We start from the raw sequence: 23,723 nt of genomic DNA, 5'->3' as shown, positions 1-23,723 counted from the left end.
GAGAGTTGATGGTTTGTCCATGTTGTTCATCATTGGGTTCCAGTAACCAGCATAGAAATGGCACACAGTAGGTATAAAAAAATTTGTTGAATGAATAAAAAGTATAGTCTTACAGATTGGGCTATTCTTAGAGAATTAATATATCTGGGGTCTGTGACGTAGAGCTCAACACTTGAATTCAAGACTAGAACCACAACCTTACCTGCCTGCATAGCCAAGTATGGGGAATCATTCTCTAGACGTGTTTGGTTCAGAATCTGGAGTATATCTAGTCCTCTAGGTAATGCCCATCAAAATGTAAAAATAAACACAACTAGGGAAGGTCTGGATGGAGGAAATCAAGAATAGGCCATGACTAGTCCAAGTGTCTAACTAGCACTTATTAGATTTGTACAACTGCCACAAAAAATTACCTCAAACTTGGTGGCTTAAAACAACACAAATGTGTTATTTTACTGTCTGTAGGTCAGAAGTCTAACGTGGGGTCTCAGTGGGTTAAGATCACCATCTTAGCAAGGCTGCATTCTTTTCTAGAGGCTCTAGAGGAGCATCTGTTTTGAGTTCTCCTACATTCCTTGGTTCATGGCTCCCTTCCTCCATTGTCGAAGTCAACAATGCTGCATCTCTCTGGCCATTTTTCCATAGTTGCATCTCTCTCTTGTTAGAAAATATTCTTTACTTTTAAAGACACATGTAATTAAACTGAACACAGATAATAATCGGATATTCAATAAAAGGGTATGATTTAAAAATTTCCATGAATATCTAATTACTAGAAAAAAATTTTACTTTTCACCTAAGCAATTTTATAAAATTGGCTGAAAAGAACAAAAATTATTGAATGAGAAGCTACTATCTTCTTAATGCATTGAACATGGTTCTGAATTTTTTCCAGTTTTATTGAAATATAATTGACATAAAATGTTGCGTTACTCTAAGGCGTATAGCCTGTTGATTTGATAAACTTATATATTGCAAAGTAGTTGTGACTGAAGCCTTAGATGACACTCCCATCCCATTAAAAATTGCCTTTTTTCTTTCGTGGTGAGAACACGTAAAGTCTACTCTCTTAGCAATATATATTGTTACCTATAATCACCATGCCGTACGTTAGATCCCCAGAACTTATTTGTCTTAAACTGGAAGTTTGTACCCTTTGACCAACATCTTCCCATTTTTCTCATCCTCTAGCCTCTGATAACCATCATTCTACTCTGTTTTTATGAGATTCCATATATAAATGACATCATACATTATTTGTCTTTATCTGTCTGACTTGTTTCACTTAGCATTAATACTCTCATGGACCATTCGTGTTGTCAGAAATGGCAGGATTTCCTTCTTTCTCATGGCTGAATAATATTCCCGTGTGTGTGTGTGTGTGTGTGTGTGTACGTATGTCTGTATATATCTCACATCTGCTTTAACCATTCATCTTTTGACACACACTTAGGTTGTTTTCATATGTTGGCTCTTGTGAATAATGCTTCTATGAACATGGGAGTGCAGATATCTCTTTGAGATCCTGTCTTTAAATTCCTTTGGATATATACCCATAAGTGGGATTGCTGGATCATATGGTAGTTGTATTTTTAATTTTTTGAAGAACTCCCATACTGTTTTCCATAGTGCCTGTATCAACTTACATTCCCACCAGAAGTGCACAAGTGTTCCGTTTTCTCCACATCTTCACCAACACTTGTTATCTCTTGTCTTTTTGAGAACAGCCATTCTAACATGTGTGAGACAATACCTTATTCTGGTCTTGATTTGCATTTCCCTAATGGTTAATTATGTCAGGCACATTTTCACATACCTGTTGCCGATTTATATATCTTCTTTGGAAAAATGTCTATACAGTTCCTGTGCCCATCTTTTAATTGGATTGTATTTTCTGCTATTGTATTGTATGAGTTTATTATATATTTTGAATATTAACTGTTAATCACATATATGATTTGCAAATATTTTCTCTCATTTTGTAGGATGTTTTTTCATTCCATTGATTGTTTCTTTTGCACTGCAGAAGCTTTTAATTTGGTGTAGTCCCACTTGTTAATTTTTCTTTTGTTGTTTGTGTTTTAATATAATATAGAAATCCACGGGCAATGTAAGAATAAGAGAACAGAGAGACCACTAGGAACTTAATTCCTAAGAAAGCTGGAATATTTTTTAATCAGAAAAAACTGGGTTCAAATCTCAGTTTCTATCTTTTTATGACTGAGGCTTTATTATCATTACTGACTTCTGTGGATCTCAGTTCTTTCAACAGTAAAATGAGAATGATACTAACATTTACCTATAGATTTATTATAAAAATTAAATAAGGTCATGTCTGTTAAGTATTTAGCATCAGATAATTGCTTTATAAATATTGGTTATTCTAACTACATACTAACTGAAGGACACAGGACACCAAGTTGGCCAAGGAGACATCAAATTCAGACATTCATGTTTCTCAGGGGTAGCTTGAAGGTATTTGCATTACAAAAGTAAGCCACAGAAGGAAAACACTGAGAAAGTGGAGTAAGCACGTTGATAAATGGTTCTAAGTAAAAGCAATTTCAGCCTGAGACCCTTAGGCTGTCTTCCCTCTCTTTGGGTGACTGTCAAATTCCAGAGATATGGCTCCTTATAGCAACAGACATAGAGACAAATTATACTCTGGATAAGGTAGGATTTTCTTTAACTACACTTGAAGTCCACGTGGGTCAACTTACCGTCAAAATAAAGCACAAGAAATCTTGATAAATTTAAAGCAAAAGACAGATTAAGGTGTAAGCATGTGTGTGCATGTGCATGTGTGCACAAATGAATGAATATATGTGTACACAGTTTAAGTAAAACAGATCTATTCTCGGAAGATAAATCCTGCTCTATCTTCCCCTTCTAGTATTTATGAAGTCAACCAGGCACTTTTCCAATGCACTTCATTCTCCATTACCCATTTATTCCATTTGTTGACTCCTTGGGGGATCTCCAGAGAGCACCCATCAGTTGTGCCGATCATGCCTAGGGCTGCCCAACTGTCTATTAAGAATTTGATAGCATAAGCTCCTTTCAGATCCATTAGAAAGTAGTTCTTTCTTCCCAATGACTTCTGGTGGCAACTGGCTTCAAGAAACAGCTTAGGTGAGGTATTAGCCAATTTGTGAGATTTAAATTTCAAACAATAGAGGAAGTGAAAGAAAGCAAAAAAAAAAAAAAAAAGCAAAACGAGAAAACTATTCCTAAGATAAAATACTATGCTTTTAGTGTACACTCTAACAATTTATCAAGTCAATTAACACATTTTTATTTGTAATAGTTCTTTGAATTTCACAGTGTTTCCTTCACATACATAAACCAAACTAAACAGCACAATAACCCAGACTCTAGGTAGAGTAGATTATATTGCACACATTTAATGGATGAAAAAAATTTGTAACCACATCTATCTAAATATTCAGACAGTACTTTCTACTGACTTTCTTTCTAAACTCACTTCTACTGAGTGTAACTTTCTTGAGAACAAGACACCCTAAGAATTGAATACGGGATACTTGGATTTTAACCACAGTCCTGGGAGTTACTTGACTAATTTGAATAAATCTCTGCAAGAATGTGTTAGCAATGATTCTCAATTTAGGGTATTAATGTTCTCCTAAGTGCATATGACAAGGTGTAGGGGTGCACATTTCTATATGAATGCATAATATTTAACAGGAAATTTCTGCCTGGGGGCTGAGGTTGCTAAATTCTGTGCAAAGTATGGATAACACAATACAACCAGGAGCTACCCTGCCAAATTTGCCAAAATCTCACTTGTTGAGAGTCACTAGGGCAGATTATGAAAACAGGTGCTTTTGAATAGTGATATATAGTTCTGTGACGTGAGAACTCACTCTCAATAATAGACAAGGGTTCTTTGGAGGAAAATGAACCCAGAATATAAAAGAAAAGGTCAGGCTGTGAAGTCCAAAGAAAATATGTACTCAGAGTTCTTTCTTGATAGAGATGCTAATTGTAAAGTTCACAGAGATTAACCCCCACATATTAACACAGATAGATGTTAATTAGCACATTTTGATTTTAATGAGACTGTTACTAGCAATGTTATTCTGGGTTTTGTAAGTTTGGAGGAGTATGTGTGTGTGCATCCAGAAATTAAAAGTTAGAGGAATAGCTGGAGAGAAGAGCTTATTCAAATCCTTACAAATGCATATGGAAACATGTCATGGAAACATATCATGGGAGCCTTCTGTGACTATGCCATCATGGAGGAACAAAGTGCTATGGTCTCCATGGTGGGAGGCAGTGGATTGACAGACTGATTTAGAGCCTGTTAACATAAATGAGAGGAGACAAGCCTGACCTATGCGGAACAGCCTCTCCACAAAGTTTAGACAAGGCAAAGATGTTTCTTTTCTCTCTGTCATTCTGTTTCTGCAGCCAACAGATGAGTATTTCATAGTGGAATAATTCAAAGTGAAAGAACCCATGGGTAATGCAGCAACAGTCATCAAACATTCCTTAAGCCATTTGATCTCACTGGAGCATCCACATGCCATATCTGCCTTTTTGCAGACAAATTCCATGCATTCAGTTGGATTTAAATCTTTCTCTCCATTCTGCCTTTGTCGTGTCCCTAGATACTGATAGAATTATCTAGCATTGGGCAAAGCACTAGCATAAGTTTTAAAATAGGCCCTTTCATAGTCTGCATCAGCGTCTCCAGTCAGAACCTGATTAGTCCTACACCCAGAATTCCATATCCCTTTATTTATCAATGCCTAAGTAGTTTTATATAGAGTTAAGGATCTTGTAGTTGTATGCATTTTCCACAAATTACGTTTTTTAAAAAAAAATTAGCATTGACATTTATTGTAACTTTCAAATATGTGTCCCCAAAATATACAATATATGATCTTACATATATTAGGTCCCCAACAAATGCTTTTGCCATAAATAAAATCTCTTTGAATGTATGCTCTATTTGACCAGGAAGTCTCAGAATCTCAGGGGCTACCCTTGGAACTTAATTAATGGAGAAAAGCTTGAACATTCAACACTCATGAAACAACATTTATCCCAAATGATGGAAGTCAAATATAATATCTGTTTGCTTCACCTAAAATATTTCCAATTAGAGAGGGAAAAAACAACGAATAAAAGTGTCACATACATCTTAATGCTATAAAGACATATACTCCACTTTTAATCTTTGTATGCATTCAACTTTCTGTTATACATTCCAGACTGGTTCATGTGGTTTGTAGAAATCAAATTCTGTTTGGATTCTTGGACAAATGATTAATGCTTTGCCATACCCTTAGAAAATCACATTCAGCACCACGGACAGAGCAGAATTGCTCCTTTCTGAACTACAGCTGTTTCCTGAATTATTTTTTTCCTCTACTAACACATCCAGACACACGTCTGTCTCTTAATTGCAGGAGGGGTTGGTGCAAGACGTCTTGAATTTTAATGACGTATTTTAAAAGGAAAGAAATAGACTAAAAGCAGACTAGGGGAAACCTTAAGTACTTTTGCAGGATTCAAAAATTAACACCCCTGAAAGTATGTACAGACCTTCAGAGGCAAACATTGGTAAGATACAGATGAACAAATGGCCGGAGAGAGTATTAATGATTAACAAATAGAAGATATTAAATGAGGCACACAGATAACTATCAGAGAATAGGAGGATAAGACTGAAAGCATTGTCATCGTATATGCATCAAGGCCTACTGGAGGAAGTGAAATTTACATTTGTGGGTAGCAAAAAATTGGAGAATTTCGTATTCTGGATGGAAAAGGAATTCTCAATATCTCCTAATACAGAAATGATAAACAATACCAGAATTGTGATTACCTTTTTTGAACAGACACAGAATTTGACAACCACATAGTATTGTTTTCATAATGCCTTAGAATTATGAATTATGAAATTTGGCAGACTAGTCTGTGACCAACATGTGAACTTGAGTATAAAAGTGTATCATTTTCACCTATGTTGTGCATTTTTTAATGGAGAAAGCAGTCACTTGGTTTTAGACTTGTGCTCATTTCTTTATGAACACTTGCATTTGTCATATAGTTTTTAAATTTCTAGTATGTTTTATGAATAGAAAATACTGTTTGACCACTGTGTACAAGATATAGCACTATGTGCTGCCCTTGGTTTATCTCATTTACTTTTTATTGAGTCACTCTTTGTGGGACATACTTTCTTTTTTCTGCATGTCATAGATACAGGAACTGAGACTTGGAGGGGTTATATACTTTCTCCAAAGTCAAGCAGTTGTTATGTGTGTGTATGTTTTTGTGAATTTTAACAGACACTTTTGTTGTATTTGCTATTTACTAAGAATTGTTGAAAACAATTTATAAGAATAAAATGAATCATTTTGTTAGTATTGTTATTACATCCATTTTTATAGATGTGGAAATGGAAGTTTCATAAGGTCAAGTTAACTTACCTAAGATCCCACATTTACAAAGTGATGAAATCATGATTGGATCCCAGGCAACCTGAATTCAAAATCCACACTCTTAACCAACACCCTAAGCTTTTTGGAAAAGTCACTTTAACAAATACCTTAAACTATTCTTCTTAACTATTTCCTGCTCACATCCATCCTGAATATCCTTTGTAATGCAAGGGACTTCGAACCATCACTTAATCATTATGTATAATCAAGTTTTTGTCACGTCAACTTTTCATTTCTTTAGTGGCTTGGGAAGCCACTTCATTGCTTCCAAAAGTACTTGGAATCTCAGTTCAGGTGTCCTGAGAGCTACAGGACAATCAATGTAGTTTTCCTGTAATCATGGGCATCGTTGTCTACCACCGAAATTCAAGCCCTCTAGCCTGCTCCCCCCCACAACCCGTATGCATACACACATGCAATTATGTATCTTATTGTGCACTTTTGTTTATAATAATCTATGCTTCCTGTTTTCTAAAATTTCTCTTGACTCCTATTTCTGTGCCAGTGATAACTTCAACTCTGTTATAAATGCTTCCTTTATATCAGAAAGCTTCTCACAGAATGTTCCCTCACCTTCCTTTGTTTCTGAAACCAACTCTCCCCTGACAACACTTCTTCTCTGAAGCCTGTTTATTATTTCTCACCTGATGGTCTCTGAGGTGATGTCACCATTCTCTACCTTGTCTTTGCCTCTATTACAAATCTTTCTTATGCTGTCTTATAAAAAGCTCTGCTTTGTGTCTCACAATCTCCAGCTGTGCATTTTGTTGATTTATGGGCCCTTTATAGGATCTTATATAAATAACTGACCCATTCCTTTCCAAAATGCACAAATGTTTTTAAAACAGTATTTGAGTCCCTAGCTATAAATACATGAGTCTCAACAGTATCTGCATGAACCCTTTGACCAGAACTCCTGGTTCTAAGCACCCTTTGCTACTCGTAAATGTCATATATTGGATATGATTTCACTGCACACATCACTTAGGACCTGGATTTTTGTCTTCCCCTGAACTCCACCTCTCTCCTTCAATCTGAGCCTGATTATCAATACAACCATACTACACTCAACATTTCTCAATCTCTTTGAATCAAACAGACTTCAGAGTAATTCACTTAAGCATCCCACAGTAGAGCATACCATTATCCAAAAATATCAGCATCAAATATTTATTGATCTCCAATTATATATGGGAGATACGATAATAGTTAGCATTTATTGATGCAATATGATAGACATTGTACTAAGCAACTTACGTCTATTAACTCTTAACCCCCATCATAATCACTGTTAATATTTCTGGGGGGTTTTTAATGAAGAAAGTAAACTAATATTGGTTAAATCACCCATCCAAGTTTACATACCTATAAGTAGACGGAAGCTTGGACTTAAACCAAGAAAAATGTGGCTGTGGGGCCCATATTCCCAACTATATCACTTCTGTGCAAGCTTTGCTGCCTAATGAGAAATTCATGTAAGTAGACAAGTCAATTGTGTTAAATAAATAAACAATCTAATTGCTATTTGATATAGTTGTAGACTGCCTACACAGACCCTAAAATATAGAAGGCAATCATAAATATGAGTAACTTTTCTTTCCACGTTCTTCAGGGGAACTTCACAGAAAGATTATTCAGAAAAAAAGGAGCTTACAGCAACTATTTAGACACTGAAGAAGAGATTTTAAGTGTTTGAAGATTTTAGATGTGCATATTTTAGATCTTCAGCTCTACGTGCGGAGATTTATACACACTGTATCTTATCTTTGCCAGACTGAAATTTCTCATCCAAGCTCCATTTGTTGAGAACCTGAAACCCTGAGAATATTTCCTTTGACAAAATCCCAACAGCTCTTAAATCATCTATCTTCAAGGAAAGTGAAAGAGAAGAGACACATTGGAGGTATGAAGGAGAAATATCATTTTGAGAGACAGAATCTCCAGGGAAATTGGGCTGTTCTGTTAAAATGAATTTATCGGCCCCTCATGATGCCACCCTTGCTAACACCATGCATTGTTTACTCTGTTCTTTTATTCCTTGTCCCTGGGAGGAAATATGGTATTGTGCTTGCCTTTTAAGTGATTTCAAAACATCTATTCACTACCCACTCTTAACTGTTCTGCCTACTACTCCCTGATCTGCCATCTCTAAGTACCATCTTATGCTGGCATTTTTTTTTCACAACAACTCTCAAATATCCCAGAACATCTAAAGAAAGCAAAGTTACTTAGCCTGGCATGCAAAACCCTGAAAATCAGATTTTCTATATTTTACAATTGTTCCAATAGGATCTAATATCAATTTACCATAGAAGCTGTTCTTGCTTATTCATTTATTTCCATCTATTTTTACCTTGCTTAATCAAGATACCAAATTTTAAAGGTTTTTTTTTTTTTTCCTGCTGATATTCTCTTTCTACCTTGCCATAAGATCTCCTGATCATCTAGACTCTATGGCTTACAAATTGACAACTCCAGTTTAGAACTGTACTCTGAATTACAGATCCATTTGTGTAACTGCCTGATTTGTATATACACTTCCATGAAACTCGCTGTTTATTCTAAGATAGGTTACTTCAACTCTCTTTACTTTTGTTTCCTCATTTGTAAAATGAGGAGACTGGTCCCATCTCACACCCAGGGCTGTTCTGAAGATTAAAACAGCCAAGTTCTATAAAATGCCTAGAAGAGTGTCTGACACATAATAAGTGTTATATAAGTGTTACTACTATTGGTATTTTCATGTTTAATGTTGCAATCATGCTATGTCCAACCTACAGTACTTGGCCATCACTAATAACACGCACAACCATCGTTTCTTCTCACGTCTTTCCTACTTAAACAATACTTCTGTGCTTTAATTGTTCTGACCCAAACTTCAACATTATCTTGATGTTTCATTTTCCCTCACACCACTCATATTTAATTTATCACCAAGTTGTTGCTATTGTAACTCAGAAAAGAACATCTCAAGTCCATTTACTCCTCTTGTTTTCCACTTCTACCACCATATGAAAGTCATTATTATCTCTCACACCGACCATTACAATGGCTTACTAATAGGTTTCTTTGCTTCCGTTCTTTCCACTTCTGTTCATGAAACAGCCAGAGTGATTATTTAAAATATAAATTTAAACTTTGAGAATTCATTCATTGTTTCTAGAATACGTTTTACCATGGCATAGAGAATATTCAGAATTTGCTTCTATGTTATTTCCAACTTCATTTGATAGCTATTTTCCCTGAATCTCACTGGATCCTATACTCATTAACCTCCTTTCTCTCTCTCCAGCATGCGAAGGTCTCTCCTACATCTGAGATGTTGAAAATTATATTTCATTTGTTTGGAAAGTGATTTTATACACTTTTTTGTACATCTGTCCAATTTTCATAATGGCTCATGATTGTGTGATCTCACAATTATATCAAATCTCATATAAAATGCCACCTCCTCAGAGAGGATTTATCTGATCATTCTACTTAAAGCGAACTCTCCCTGTTAGACTGCATCTCATTATCTTACTTATTGTTTTCACAGCACATTGTTTTCTTGTAATGATCTTGTTGATTTATAACGTACCTTTTAATGAGTTCCCGCTAGAATATAAGTTCCATTAGGGCAGGAGTCTTGTCTGTGTTACTCGTTGCTGCATCTCCATCATCTTGTCCTCAATGAATATTTACTGAATGAATGAAAGACCCATATTATCTTTCCATTTGAACAACATCTATGCCATTCAATTGGTGAAATAATTTCTTATAATGTGTGATGCATTAAAATTTCCCTCAATTTGAACTTGTTGCTTACTTTCTTAGTCCTTATTCCTCTTCTAGATTCTATGTCTCCTCAAAAAATGGCTTCTTCATTTTTACCATTATATTCCAAGTGAAAAGCACATGGTCTGACAGATCACGATGCTCAGTAAATGATTAATCAGTGACTGAATAGCCTGTGTTTGGAATATAGTGTATGTGATCATCCAATCACTCATTTAATCAACATATATTAAACATACTCTATGTTAAGCAAACTCTAAGCCCTGAAGAAACAAGAATGTTTAAGACAGGCATGGTTTCTGCCTATATCATGGAGCTTATAGTCTATGCTGGGCTTTCTCAACTATTGACACTATTGCCACTTGGAGCTGGATAATTCTTTGTTAGGGGGTCTCTCTGTTGCATTGTAGGATGTTTGGCAGCATTCCTGACTTCTACTCACTAGATGCCTGTAATATGCTTCCCCTCTCCCAGCTTTGATAACCAAAAGTATCTTTGGACATTGGCAAATGTCCCCTGGAGGGCAAAAATCACCTCTGGTTGATAAGCACTGCTCTACTGAAAGAGACAGATGTTGCTATGTATGCAGAGATGCATGTAACTACAAATTTTGATTAATGCCATGGAAAAAGTAAAAGCTAAAATGTAAGATTCTAAATGGGGGGACTGATTTATATTGGTGGGTGCAGAATGTCAATGGATTAAATGTTACTGATGATAAGTGATATTTAGACTTTGGTCTGTCGGAAGACTAGGAAGACAGGTAAAGAGTTGGAAGAAGAAGTTTTAAGGCAGAAGGAAGAACATGTGTAGAAGCCTGAAGCTTGACAAAGTTTGGTTTATGCAGAGAACTGGTGCATAACAACTGAGGTGCAAGGTGGCATGGAAGGGAGCTGGGAAGTTAGGCAGAGGCAAGGTCATGCAGGCTACTGTGAATCATTACGAATTTAGGTGTTTATGTTAAGATTAATGAGAAGAAGTTAGGCTTTTAAGCAGCACAGGTGGAACAGGGGAATCCAAAACAGAATTGGATTTCTGTAAACATATCTTGTGGCAGGATTTAGGGTGACAGAGAATGGTGTTTTAATTTGGAGGGATGGTGTTTGACATAGAGAAAAGTGGATGACTGATAAAATCAACTTGCGTATATGGATGAAGAATTAGTTGGATTCATAAATTTCCCAGGGGAAAATATCCTCCAATGTGAAGATGTCCTGGGTTGGGAAGACCAAGGGGATTTTTTTAACTTTGGAACATATTTACCAACTTTCCTCCTTTGTCTCTTTCACACTCAGTCCAGCTCCTGTGTCATTCTAAAGGTTTCTTTCTTGTACACATCACAGATGGTTCCCACTCTTTCTCTTCTCTGGAGAGACCACGACTCCTTGTTGCCCCAGGTGTGAGCATGTGTGTGTGTGTTCAGTATGGAGAGTGGGGAGCAAGTCAAGTGGAATGAGTTCCAGAGTCTAGGGACCTGAAGCAAGAATGATCACAGGGTAAATTGTGGGTTGTTTCCGTTAGCCCTCCACCTGCTTTGAGTTGTGCTGTTAATTAGCAATGCGAGTGCAAGCTGACAGCTTTGGCAGGGAGCAGTAATGCAGTGGGAGGTGACGGAAGGCAGTCTTGCCGGGAAGTTCTTCCTGATTTATAAATACACCTGATTATTATGGTGGCGCCCATGTGTGATTTCATAGTTAAGGGTCTGTCAGTTGTCCTCATCCAAACCCTTTGTTTTCATAGATTTCTAACACAATGAAAGAAATTCACTCCATCTCCAGACTCAGCATACAAACCAAGTGTTGTTTTCAAACATTAAAAAAACCCTATTAGATTCACATTTACGAGGAAATAAAGACAGGTTACTGAGTTAGTTCAACTAAAAATTATTTATCATGTTTTAGTTTGTTGGTTTTTAATTAGACCAAGCAGTGTCTTAACTGGAATGGACAACAGCAATCAATTGCTTCAGCCATCTTAAAAAGATGGGTACAGTGAGGCTTCCTCCTGAGAATTTAGAAAATGCTTTCATTCATTTGTATATCCAGCCAATGATCACTTACTGGACATTTACATAGCACTGAGCTCTTGGCAAGGAAACGGGCAGACAGAACAAATAGCAAGGTAAAGTTGTTGTCTTGGAGTAGCTTAAAATTTGGAGGGACACAAATTTAATCATTACATCCATGGCAAAAAAACAAAACTAAGCAAACAAACTCAAACACAGAAATGTGAATATTGTGAGCACTAGAAAGAAAAGTACCTGGCACTGATGTGCATCTAGAAAAGAGGAAATGGTAAAATATATATATATGTACGTATGTATATGTAAAGGAAGAAAGGAAAGGTGAGAGTAATACACTTGTGTTTCTATGTTATTGAACCACAGTAATAGTAGTGAGAAAGGATTTGCATTTTCAAGCTGTTTTGATAAAGAACCTGTCTGTTTCCTTACTGCTGTGAAGTAAACATCACAGGGGAGTGGAAATGGGCAGGGAACTTACCTAGGACAGAATTCAGGTCTCCCTCTCTCACATTCCCCAAGAAGAGATAAGACCTTTCTCTTTGTTTTTTTGCTTAAGTGTAACCCTGCCAATCCCTGAATGAAGGGGAAATCACTTTAGCTGTTACTAATTATCTGAACTTGGTTTATAGGCAGGATCTATCTAGATCCACCAAGGGCAATGTTGAGAAAAATTTTAAAAAATAGAAATAAGATTTTTTTATTATTATTATTTTTTGCTGGGGAAGATTAGCCCTGAGCTAACATTTATGCCAACCTTTCTCTACTTCACACGAATGATGTAGGTGGGGGCCCAGGATCCAAACCTGCAATCCCAGGCTGCCGAAGTGGAGCGTGTTGACTTAACCACTACGCCACAGGGCAGGCCTCGAAAATGAGGCTTTTTAATTAATAAAAGTGGTATAGACAAGAAGCCTGGTGAGGCTAGGGAGGGATATTTTAAAAGTCTGAATATCAGGCAAGTGTTCATAACTGAGAAAATAGACCCCAGCTGGGATGGCTGCTCGTGAAGAAATTAACATAGAGGCTGAGACAAGGATCTCCAGAAAGTCCGTGACTTGAGCTTAGCGTCTCTATTGGCTCAACATCCTTGTCAGTTGGTGGCTCCATTCTCATGAGACTAGGCTATTTGCCACTCAAAAACCTGCTTCTTTTTCTCGGTAGATGTTTAAACTTCCCATATGAACACCTCATTCAATTAACATCAATCATTCTTACTATCCAACAGCCAAGAGGGAAAATGATATCCAGTCTATGAGCTTTTCTTTGCCTTGTAAGGATGTCTCCCTACAGTGCCACCAAAGCTGACAATAGATTAAAGAGAAACCCTGGACCTAATGTGGGGAAGAGCTCCCACACTTGAACTTGGGGGCAGGAGGCTGAACTGAGCATGCCAGAGTACCTGAGACAGTGGAGAAGGTGAGAATTATCACAACTTTTAACATCAATCACACTCTTATTATGTGCAAGTCACTGTATTCATCATCGCATGCATTATCTTATTTAATAGGTTTAAATTCCTTTTTTATCATAACCATATACTTAAGAAAACTGAGACACACAAAGAAGAAATTTTATCAAAGTCATATACCTACTTAGTAATAGATAATTCAAACTGACTGTTGAACTTCAACATCAACATTTTTTTCATTTTCTTTTCTGTAACTTATCCTTCCAGCATCACTACATCTTCTTTGTAAAATGAGAAAATCGAGCATCCTTGTGTCTTCTTTCTTAGTCTTTGTTACAAGGGCTTCTCTTTTTCTAGAGCAGTGTTTTTCCAAAGTGAATTCCTTAGAACATTTACTCAAAGGGATATTAATAACCATTCTCTTTGAGGTTGGAGTAGGTAAAAAGTTATCTGTGATAAAAAAAAAAAAAAGCTTAAAACATGATGGAGTAAAGAGTCACATTTTTGTAACTGCAGGATTCCTCAGAACATTTAAAATTCTAATGTGAACTGAACATCTATAGAAGAAGTAGAGGCTGTGAATTTTAAATGTAGGATTAGCAAACGTAGTTGAGTCCACAGAATCTTTTTTTTTTTTATCATTTTCTTGTGTACTTATGACTTTTTTTTTGCTATGGAATACATTTTGGGCCAAATTGGCAGACAGGAATCAAGTTCACATTTATTAACACAGACTTTAACCCCTCTTCCCTCAAGCTCCAGCCCCTGACAGCCTCTCTTGCCTGGTTCTTTACTGTACACAGATACACACATCTACACAGCCCTCCGTCATTTTTCCCCAGCTCTCAACATGGGCACACATAGCACCTCTGGGTTCCTTGGAGACAATGGTCTGTTTATCACGTCCGAATGTTTTCAAAGAACGTAACCTTTCCTAGATTGCCTTTTCAACCTCCTATTAGGACCCCTGTAACAAGTGTGTATTCAACTTTCCATGACTCTACTCAAATGCTACCTCCTCTTGAACCCACTCCTGAGGAAATTTTAAAACACCACCTCAGCCCTTCCCTTCCGTGAGTGTGCCTTTCTTTATGTCTTGGTTAACACACCAATGAAGACCTTAACTCTGCTGGGAATTAAGGGCTTTCTTTTGTATCTGAGCTTTTTGGGGGATCTTGGTCCAGATCCGACATTAATTCTGGAGAACAGTATCTATTTATAAAGGCATTAGAGTATTAGAAATGCTAAGGATACAAGTGAAGTCTGATTAGATTCTCGTTTTCTCATTGCCATCAAACACAGGACAATTTTTGTAAACCTATAACCCACCTAATGTGATCATAGCTAACCTATTCCCCAATTTAATCCTATCCACATAACCTTGTCCCCAGCCTAATGCTATCCTAGACATTATATCACCAAACCAATCCCAGCCTTATAACCCATTGGCCCATTAATATACTTCTAATCATTCCTTTATAAAACACAACCCACCCAAACAACCCTATAACCTTTCTAATGGATTCAGAACCAGCCAATTACCAAACTTGATCTCATCTGCATAGTTCCCATCACCTCTTAATGAGCTCTAACTGGCCCTGCAAGTTTCAGCATGAACAAAAGCTATTTCATTCAATTTGTGGCCTTTTATTTGATTTTTTTGAACATCAAATACTGTATCTTTTTTTTTTTAAGTCCATTTTTTCCAACCCATCCAATTCTCTTTTTTCCTACTGGAGAAAGGTGGAATATTCCCTAACATTATAGTTCATTATCTTTCCCAAAAGTGTTTGAGAGGAGTTGGTTAAAATACATATATTTTCAGGTTCCACCACTGCATTTACATTCTCCATTGGAATAAATGGGGGCTTTCTCATGTGTGACTGAGGACAGGCCCTGAATTATTTATTTCAGTAAATACTTATAAAAAACTCACTTTAGTGTTGCACGTAGACCCACGGGCCTTTCCTCATGGGGTTAGATGGAACTGAGCTCAAAACATTCCATGAGAAATATTCTTTCCAGTAAGTTTCCACAGCAAACCAGATAGAATTAAGAAAAATAAAAAGCAAGGCACATATGAGGCAGATAACAAGTTAGTATCTTTCTTGAAAATTCTATTTCCCTAGGATTTGCATTAAAACTACAGATCTCCACTTACGAGGATGGAGGTTCCACATGTACCTTTTGTCTATTTTTTCATGTGACAGACATTTACTGAGTGCCTACCTTATGTTGACGGGGCTGTGTGGCCCTGGAGCAGAGAATTCTCACTTAAGTCTGTGGCACATCTTTATTACTTGACCATGTTTTCTATCTTCTCTCGATTTCATGAGGGTATATATGCATATATGTAAATATTTGATTATTTGAATGTACACATATTGGTGTGTAGTAAACCACCATATAAAATTCAGCCATACAGCAAATATTTATCAAGGGCTGCGTGCCAACTAACATGCTCAACATCCTGAAAAGAAAGTATTATTCTCCTCGTTTGTTTTCAGTTGAGGAAAACAATGCTCAGAAAGCTTAATAAATTTGCTCAAGATCTCAGAAGTGGCTGAGGCAGGATTTGATTCCAGGTCTCTCTGACTTAAAAGCCCAAGTTCTTTCTCTCATATCACACACCTGTCAAACAGAGTCATTTCAGAGACATTAGCCTATCTATTCCAAATTCCTTATATAATCAGTGAGGAAACTAAGGCCAGAGAAGAGAATTGATTTATTCCAGACTTCATATATACAACTGTATGCAATCCAGAGAAAGATGCTCTCTCTGGGGAAGAAGATGGTTGTCCCTATAAACACAGCATCCTGGCAATTCAGATTGGCTCTGTCCATGAGGACAAGAAGAAGAGAGAATGATACCTCCATTGCCCAACCCCAGCAAGTGACCCTCTTGTCATTGATTCACTGAGGCATAGGCCTCCTGGCGGAAGAATGCATTGTTCATCATGCCATCCCAGCCACATTAGGTTTATGGATGTGAAGAACCACATATCAAAATTAGCATTTGTGCAAATGATCACACAATTCCTTCAGGCCTGCTGTGTCCCCTTAATAGGCCCATCTTTCAATTATGAAGTGACAATCAGTCAGTGCTCTTCTATAATATCATTATTTTTGTTATGTTGACAGTACAGAGGGTTTTTTCTTTTCCTTCTACTTGAAGCCGGAGCCATCAACATGAGATAGTTATTGAACTATAGAGGGAAAAATGGACATTTTAACTTCTTACTTATATCTTAGAATTGGAACACCTTTGATATATTCATGAGTAAGACTACAAGCATCCATATTTAAGATTCTACCTCCTTGAGTACCTCAGATCGACCTAATTAATTTTACCTTCCATCGCTCAAGGAATCATAGATGTTAAGTATTTCAGTTTGAGGAGAATTGAAAAATCAGGCCCCATGGCCCAGTGGTTAAGTTCAGCATGCTCTGCTTTAGCAGCCTGAGTTCATGGGTTCAGATCCCTGGCACAGACCTACACCACTTGTCAGCCTTGCTGTGGCAGTGACCCACATACAAAATAGAGGAAGATTGGACAGATTTTATCTCAGGGCTGATCTTCCTCAAGCAAAAAACACATCAAGCAGTTTACCTTTTTCCTTAGGTCATTTACTTGTTCTGCCACATCCTTAACAGGTCATCACACAGACTTGGCTTGAACCGATCTTGCTATGGGGAGCTCACTACCTCACCAGGCAGTGCCTTTCTTTGGCAGTATTTATCATAAAGTCTTCTCTTCTTGAATCAAAATCAGAAGCCTCACTCTTCCATCAGTTAGTTTCTTTTCTGTGCCTGCAGAATAAAAACAACCATTCTTCTGTGAAAAAGTCTGTAAAATATTTGAGGATGTAACCATAACTTCATTTCCAGCACACATTAGGCAATCTTAACGATTTTTTGTTCTCTTTATTAAATGGCTTGCATGCTCAATGCACCTATGGGATGGCTCACTAATACTTATTTATACAAAATCAAACCAATTAGCAAAGTGTCTTGTGCATCTGAATTAACTTATACATATGGGTAGTCCAAGGCAGCCGATCAATTGCCTATTGTCACCATTCTGTAACTGGATGCCAGACAAGGGTCTAGTTGACTTGGAACAAAATGTAATTGATATTATTAGAAAAAGTATCTGTGCAAATTTCCTCTATTTTTTTTAAATTTAGATAATTTCAAACACAGAAATTTACAACAGTAGTACAAAGATTTTTTTTCACCTGTGAAGCACTTGAGAGTGAATTGTGGATGTGACGTCCCATCAACCTGAACACTTTAGTGTTATAGACACATAAGTCCTATGAACATGGACATCCTCCAACATACGGACAGTTCAATCTCCAAAATTAGGAAATTAACATTGATAGAGTGCTGACATCTAATTTCACAAATCCCTTCCAAGTATCTTTTATTTCCATAAATGTCCTTGATAGCAAAAGAGTCCAATCCAGAATCATGTGTCACACTTAATTGTCATATATTTTTAGTGTCCTGCAGTCAGGACCAGTTCCTTGGCCTCTCTTTGTCTTTAATGACTCTGTTGCTTTTGAATATCACAGGCTAATTATTTTGTAGACTGTCATGAATGTGGATGTTTGATATTTCCCCATGATCATATTTAGATTATAGATATTTGGCAAAAAAAATAAGTGGAGATTCTCTTTTCTTTTCATTATATCCTATCAAGTAGTACATGATTTCAATGTGTCCCACTACTGGTGAGGTTAAATTTGATCATCTGATTTAGGTTGTGTGCACAAAATTTCTCCACTGTAAAGATATTTTTGTAATTAATAATATTTGGGGAGTTATTTTGAGACCTGACAAATATTCTATTCCTTATCAAACTTTCACCTACTAGTTTCAGCATCCATTAATGTTAGTTGCAGAAATTTATTATTATAGTTGCTAAATGATGATTTTCCTTTCACCACCATTCCTTCTTCATTTATTAGTTGGCATTCTAGTATAAGGAAAAGTGTTTTATTCCTCCCTTTTATTTATTTACATATATCAAAAGAGACTCATGGATGCCTGTTTTATTCAATGGGTTATAATCCATTACCATCACTATTTAATTTAATGCCTAGCTTCTTTCAGAAGTTTCTGTGCCCTTTTTACACATCTATATTATTCTTTGTATTTATATTCTTTCTGGCACAGCAAGCTATACCAAGCTCAGCTTGTCTTTTAGCTTACACAACCCTGAAATCTACCATCTCTCTAAGATTCTCTGGTTCCTTTTAGTGGAGAACATTTTTAGAAACAAAGGTCTGGACATTGGTTGTGTTCATTGTTGGGGAGTGTCACTGTTCCTGGGCCTTCCTGGTGGAAAGACATGGGATATGCATGTATCTAACTGCATAGGCACACATACATTCTGCCACCAGACACTTTTGCAGACACTCTCCTCACCCAATCAGGCTCCAGTACACTTATCAGGCAGCAACCTTCTTCCCCAAGGGATGCAAATCTTGATCCATCTCACCTTCTGACTTTCCTATTAAATTACTTAGGAGGGAATGGATGAAGGAAGGTAGAAGGGAAGGAAGGAAGCACGGAAGGAACGAAGTCAATTTCTCCTCTTCAAGTTTAATTGTACTAAAATTTCTTCATGAAATTGAGACACCTTGAATAGTTTCTAAGAAAAAAAGGGGAAAGTAGGGCTGAATCACTCAATATTCATGTACTGAACATAGGAGTTTTAAAGTAACCATTATTACAGTTTATAACAAATTTTGGTTGCCGTTATGTTTGTTTCATATGTGTGACCTAATTTCAAAGGAACAGTATTCTTCTGTGGCATCCTGCAGATTACCGCCGGGGCACGTCAAAGGAGGAAATATATCTTTATGGATTTTGCTCTTGCTGAACTTCCTCTTAGAAATAATTCTGTTTGCCAATGCCACTCTTAAAATGTGAAATCACAAACTACACACATATGTGTGTGTTTCTCTAAGAAGTGAGTAATATGGTGCAATTATAACAATTTCAGCTTTACTGTGAACACTTCCCTTTCTAACAACATGACTAAGTACTGTACAGTTGGCTCTCCCTATCTGTGGTTTTCCCACTAGATACAACTAACAGCGTATTGCCTGTGCTTGGTTGAATCTGCGGATGTGGAACCTGCAGGTACGGAGGGCCAGCTAAGGGACTTGACCATCCGTGGATTTTGATATCAATGGAGCGTCCTGGAACCAACCTCAGCAGAAAATGAGGAACCACTGTACTATCAGCTTTATATATGTATCAGAATTTTAGAATGGAAATTTTGTGGAAGGATATTCTAAAATGAGATTCTAAATCAACAAGAAAACATTTCAAAATAGTGGATGATAACCTGACAACATTCCAACCTTTATCTCTGACTATAAGCATAACATGGTCATCAAGTGGAGTGTCAAGAAAGTTTTGGAAACAGCTCTGTACATGCTTTAAGTCTCACATCCTTCTCAAGCTACAATTGGGAAGGGCTTACCTGTTCTCTCACATCAAGACGTGAGACTTTAAGGAAACCAAGTGAAGAGTTTATTGAATATTCTTCTTATAATCTAATGTCCGAGTCATATCTGAGAAATATAAAAGTCGAAAGCCTGGATAAAGTGACCTACATTGTCGGAGTAGACAAGTGAGTTTGGGAAACAACCGTCCTCCCCATTTGGTAGAGCAAAGGATGTATGGCCTTTACCCTAAACCGGATATGGGCCATGCAATAAAGAAGACCAGTATGAGTCATCTAGTATTATCTAAGAGGTTTGCATGGAGCAGCATGAGGACCACAGTAGAGCTGAAGGCTGTGGACTGAGCAGCAAAAATTGGCATAGATGAGTCATGAAAATTCAGTGAGAGATGCTCAGAGTTAGGGGAGGTATCACCAGAAGAACCCATGATGGGCATGGGTAGTGTTAAACATCTTTCCAAGTACACAAAGAGCATCGATGCTAGATCACCAGCCAGTGCCAGTCAAGGAGGGACTTTCTTGCTTGCTCCCTTTCCTTTCCCCGTATCCCTTGCTCCAAACATGGGCTATTTAGAGCTCAAAATGAAGCAAGAGGAACAGACACTATCCACATACACTTTTGTCCCTACCAGGTGATAAACTGAAGCAGGCATGGACGAGGGGAGGAGAGAAGCTTAACTTTATATCAGTTTTTAATTGTGATGGTTTATATGGGACAGGGCATATGAATTAATAAATTGAGGCAGAGTTTTATAACTTAGTTAACTCAAAACTTTTCTTCTAGTGACCAAAATAGCTAAGGTGTCTGTCTGAGGCCAGGGAGCAACTAATGTACTAGAATAGATTGGAGATTGCTTTGTAATTATATCTCATAAGACATACTTAATCGATAAAAGATTATATATGCATTGTTTTATTGAATCCTCACAGAAACAATCCAATTTTATAGATGAGGCAAATGACTCCCAGAAAGGCAAATGACTTTTATTCAGAGTCACACAGCTCTTTAGGCAGAACAAGGATTTGAATTTATGTTTACTTGATACTTAAGTCCAAGCTCTTAACTACTGGTAGCCTTGTGAATTTGTGACATCCACACACAGATAAATACGATTTGATCACTTCATCAAGTATTTCAGTGAAGACTTGAGACAGAAATCTATGAGACCCAAGCCTTTTAGAAGCTGAGAAAGCCCTCTCTTCCTGTGACCAGAAAGCAAACAACAAAAATTAACAAAAACCGTTTATGAACTCTGCTTAATAAGGAAATGTTCAACTGTTTAGGAATTCTAAAGCTACTATGCTAATATGTATTCTGATTTTTAAACCCAGAGGTTCTTTTTTTTTTAAAAAAAAAAAATGCTTCATTGAAATCCATATGTACCACTTCCTTGAACTCCCCAATCAATTAGTAGAAATCATTTATACTAACAACCAACCATAAAAACAACTGAGCATTGATCCTTTACTCATACCAGACTCAAGTTTTCAGTGCCCTCTACTCACCATTTGATTTCCACCTCCATAGCTTGGTTTCTCTTTCCCTTCTTTCCTTCCTTCCTTCCTTCCTTCTTTCCTTCCTCTCCTTTCTTTCTCCATGTCATGCAAACATAAGCATTTTTGGGGAAAAGACAGAGAATCCTCTATTCCTCCACTTGGAAAATAATGTAATAGTGATTATTCAATCAAGCAATATTTATAAAGTACCTATGTGAGTGACTAGTATGTGGTAAAATCCTCTAAAAATTGTCCCTACTTTCATTACACAAGTCTTTACAGATATTAAATGACGTATTGTGTTTACCTGGTACTAAGTGGTATTGAAAAAAATGAAGAGTCCCCCATATGCATATGCATACATCCATCTATCATATCCATCCTTTGACACCAATTTTAAATCTCCTATTCTCCCTGAGGCCTTCTCTAGTGAGTACTGTCCACACGAATTGGTCTCCCTCTTGATATCCACTCTCATACTCTTTAATTAGCACTTAGTTATTTTCTTTAAATAGGCTTTATTCTGTATTGTATTATTTTAAAGATTATGAAGAACTTATAGAACCATTTTATTCAACTCTTCAATTTAACAATTTAGGACCTCAGGCCAAAGGAATTAAGAAACTTACCCCAAATTGTAGTACACTAAAGGCAAAACAGTTGTCCTAATTCATCATTAGTCTTTAATTACTTTACTGAAAACTCCACAAGGACTAAAATTACACTACTTTCTTTGATTATCTTTATTCCCTGAGGCTAACGACAGTGGTAAGATCACCAAGTGGGCACTCGATACATTCTTGCTGAGTTAAATTTTACTGGTTCTACATACACAAAAGTTTTCCAAATGTGGCTCTGCACAGGACTCATCTGGGGCCTTGTTAACGTATATCAAATCCTGTCTGTCCCTATCCCCAGGGATTATGACTCTGAAAGTCTGAAGTGGCTCCCAGGAATCTGTATTTGTAAGAGATGCTTCAAGTGAGTAGATCTTAATGTCCCAAGAAGTAGTGCTTTGGAACTACTGCCAGCATATGTACCCTATTCTGGAATATTTCCAGGGAGAAAAGTCCACAATTTTGCTTAGTATCATGTTTTTGGGACTAATAGACCTTACAACCAAGGAAAAAAGAAGCTCTTCGATTGCTGTAACTAAATTCTCACTACTGCAATTTCCTCCCTACTACCTCGGGTGGAAATGGGTAACAGCTGGTCTTTTAATAACCCTTGAAGATTACTGGTAAGTTACTCATCTACCTTCTCTTCTCTCAGCTAAATAGTCCCAATCTTTCTAAGCTGTCCTACAGGCCCTATTTCCCAAACCCTCCTCTCTCCCATAGTTGCTTAACTTTTGAAGTAAGACTAACAGCCTACTATTGTTCTGTGCTGCATGAGGTGTAATGAAAAGCCATTTAAAAATTTTGAGAAGAAGCTCTGTACAAGTGGTAGGATTTGGGTTTGAAAGTAACATCTTTGTATGTCTTGTCTGCACACGCTTTAATGGATTTTGATATCTCTAGGCAGATAGAGAGGCAGCGCGGTGCCAGGATTAGAACTTTATCTAGCCATGCAGGGCACCATGGAGTTCCAGACCAGTGCTTCAGCTAACTGGGTATATGACATGGAGCAAGCCATTTTCTTCTATTGTTTATTTCTTTACAAGCAAGACAATATAAATTCTACCTAAACTCCTGCAGTTGTTATGAAGCTGCCATCAGCGCAGCACAAGGAACTTTAGAAAGCCTGAAGTTCAGTCTATATGTAGACATTAGGAGTTGATGCAGGGGAGGCTGGTGTGAACGAAAGTGATAGAGAATCAGTGGAGTGTCAGTATCTTGGGGATAAAAATTGCAAGATTCCTCAACAAAGTCCAGTATCTCCAACACAATTGAGACAAACAGGCAGGGAAATTCACGGCTAGTTGAGCTAAACTTCAAACAGAAGTGATCCTCCTCCAGCAAACTAAGCAGTTATTTTCTTGGAAGGTGGACACTTCTCTGAGCTCTAATTTCTGTCCCTGACCATCCTGGACCCGAATTCTCAGTGTGATCTTCCTCACGATGT

At 37.1% G+C, this 23,723-nt stretch overlaps 1 long non-coding RNA gene across 2 annotated transcripts in view; it reads left to right on the top strand.

Moving 5' to 3' along the window:
• Positions 1 to 23,723, top strand: part of LOC139046461 (uncharacterized) — a 67,506-nt gene that overhangs the window by 2,079 nt on the left and 41,704 nt on the right. For both annotated transcript variants that reach the window (XR_011506560.1, XR_011506561.1), the window contains exon 2: positions 8,247 to 8,376. This is a non-coding gene — a long non-coding RNA (uncharacterized lncRNA). The remainder of the gene's footprint in view (positions 1 to 8,246; positions 8,377 to 23,723) is intronic.

This window comes from Equus asinus, chromosome 10 (assembly GCF_041296235.1).
Source record: "Equus asinus isolate D_3611 breed Donkey chromosome 10, EquAss-T2T_v2, whole genome shotgun sequence".
NCBI lineage: Eukaryota > Metazoa > Chordata > Mammalia > Perissodactyla > Equidae > Equus > Equus asinus.
The sequence above is the reverse complement of the archived record's forward strand: the minus strand, read 5'-3'. Positions and strand labels throughout refer to the sequence as shown.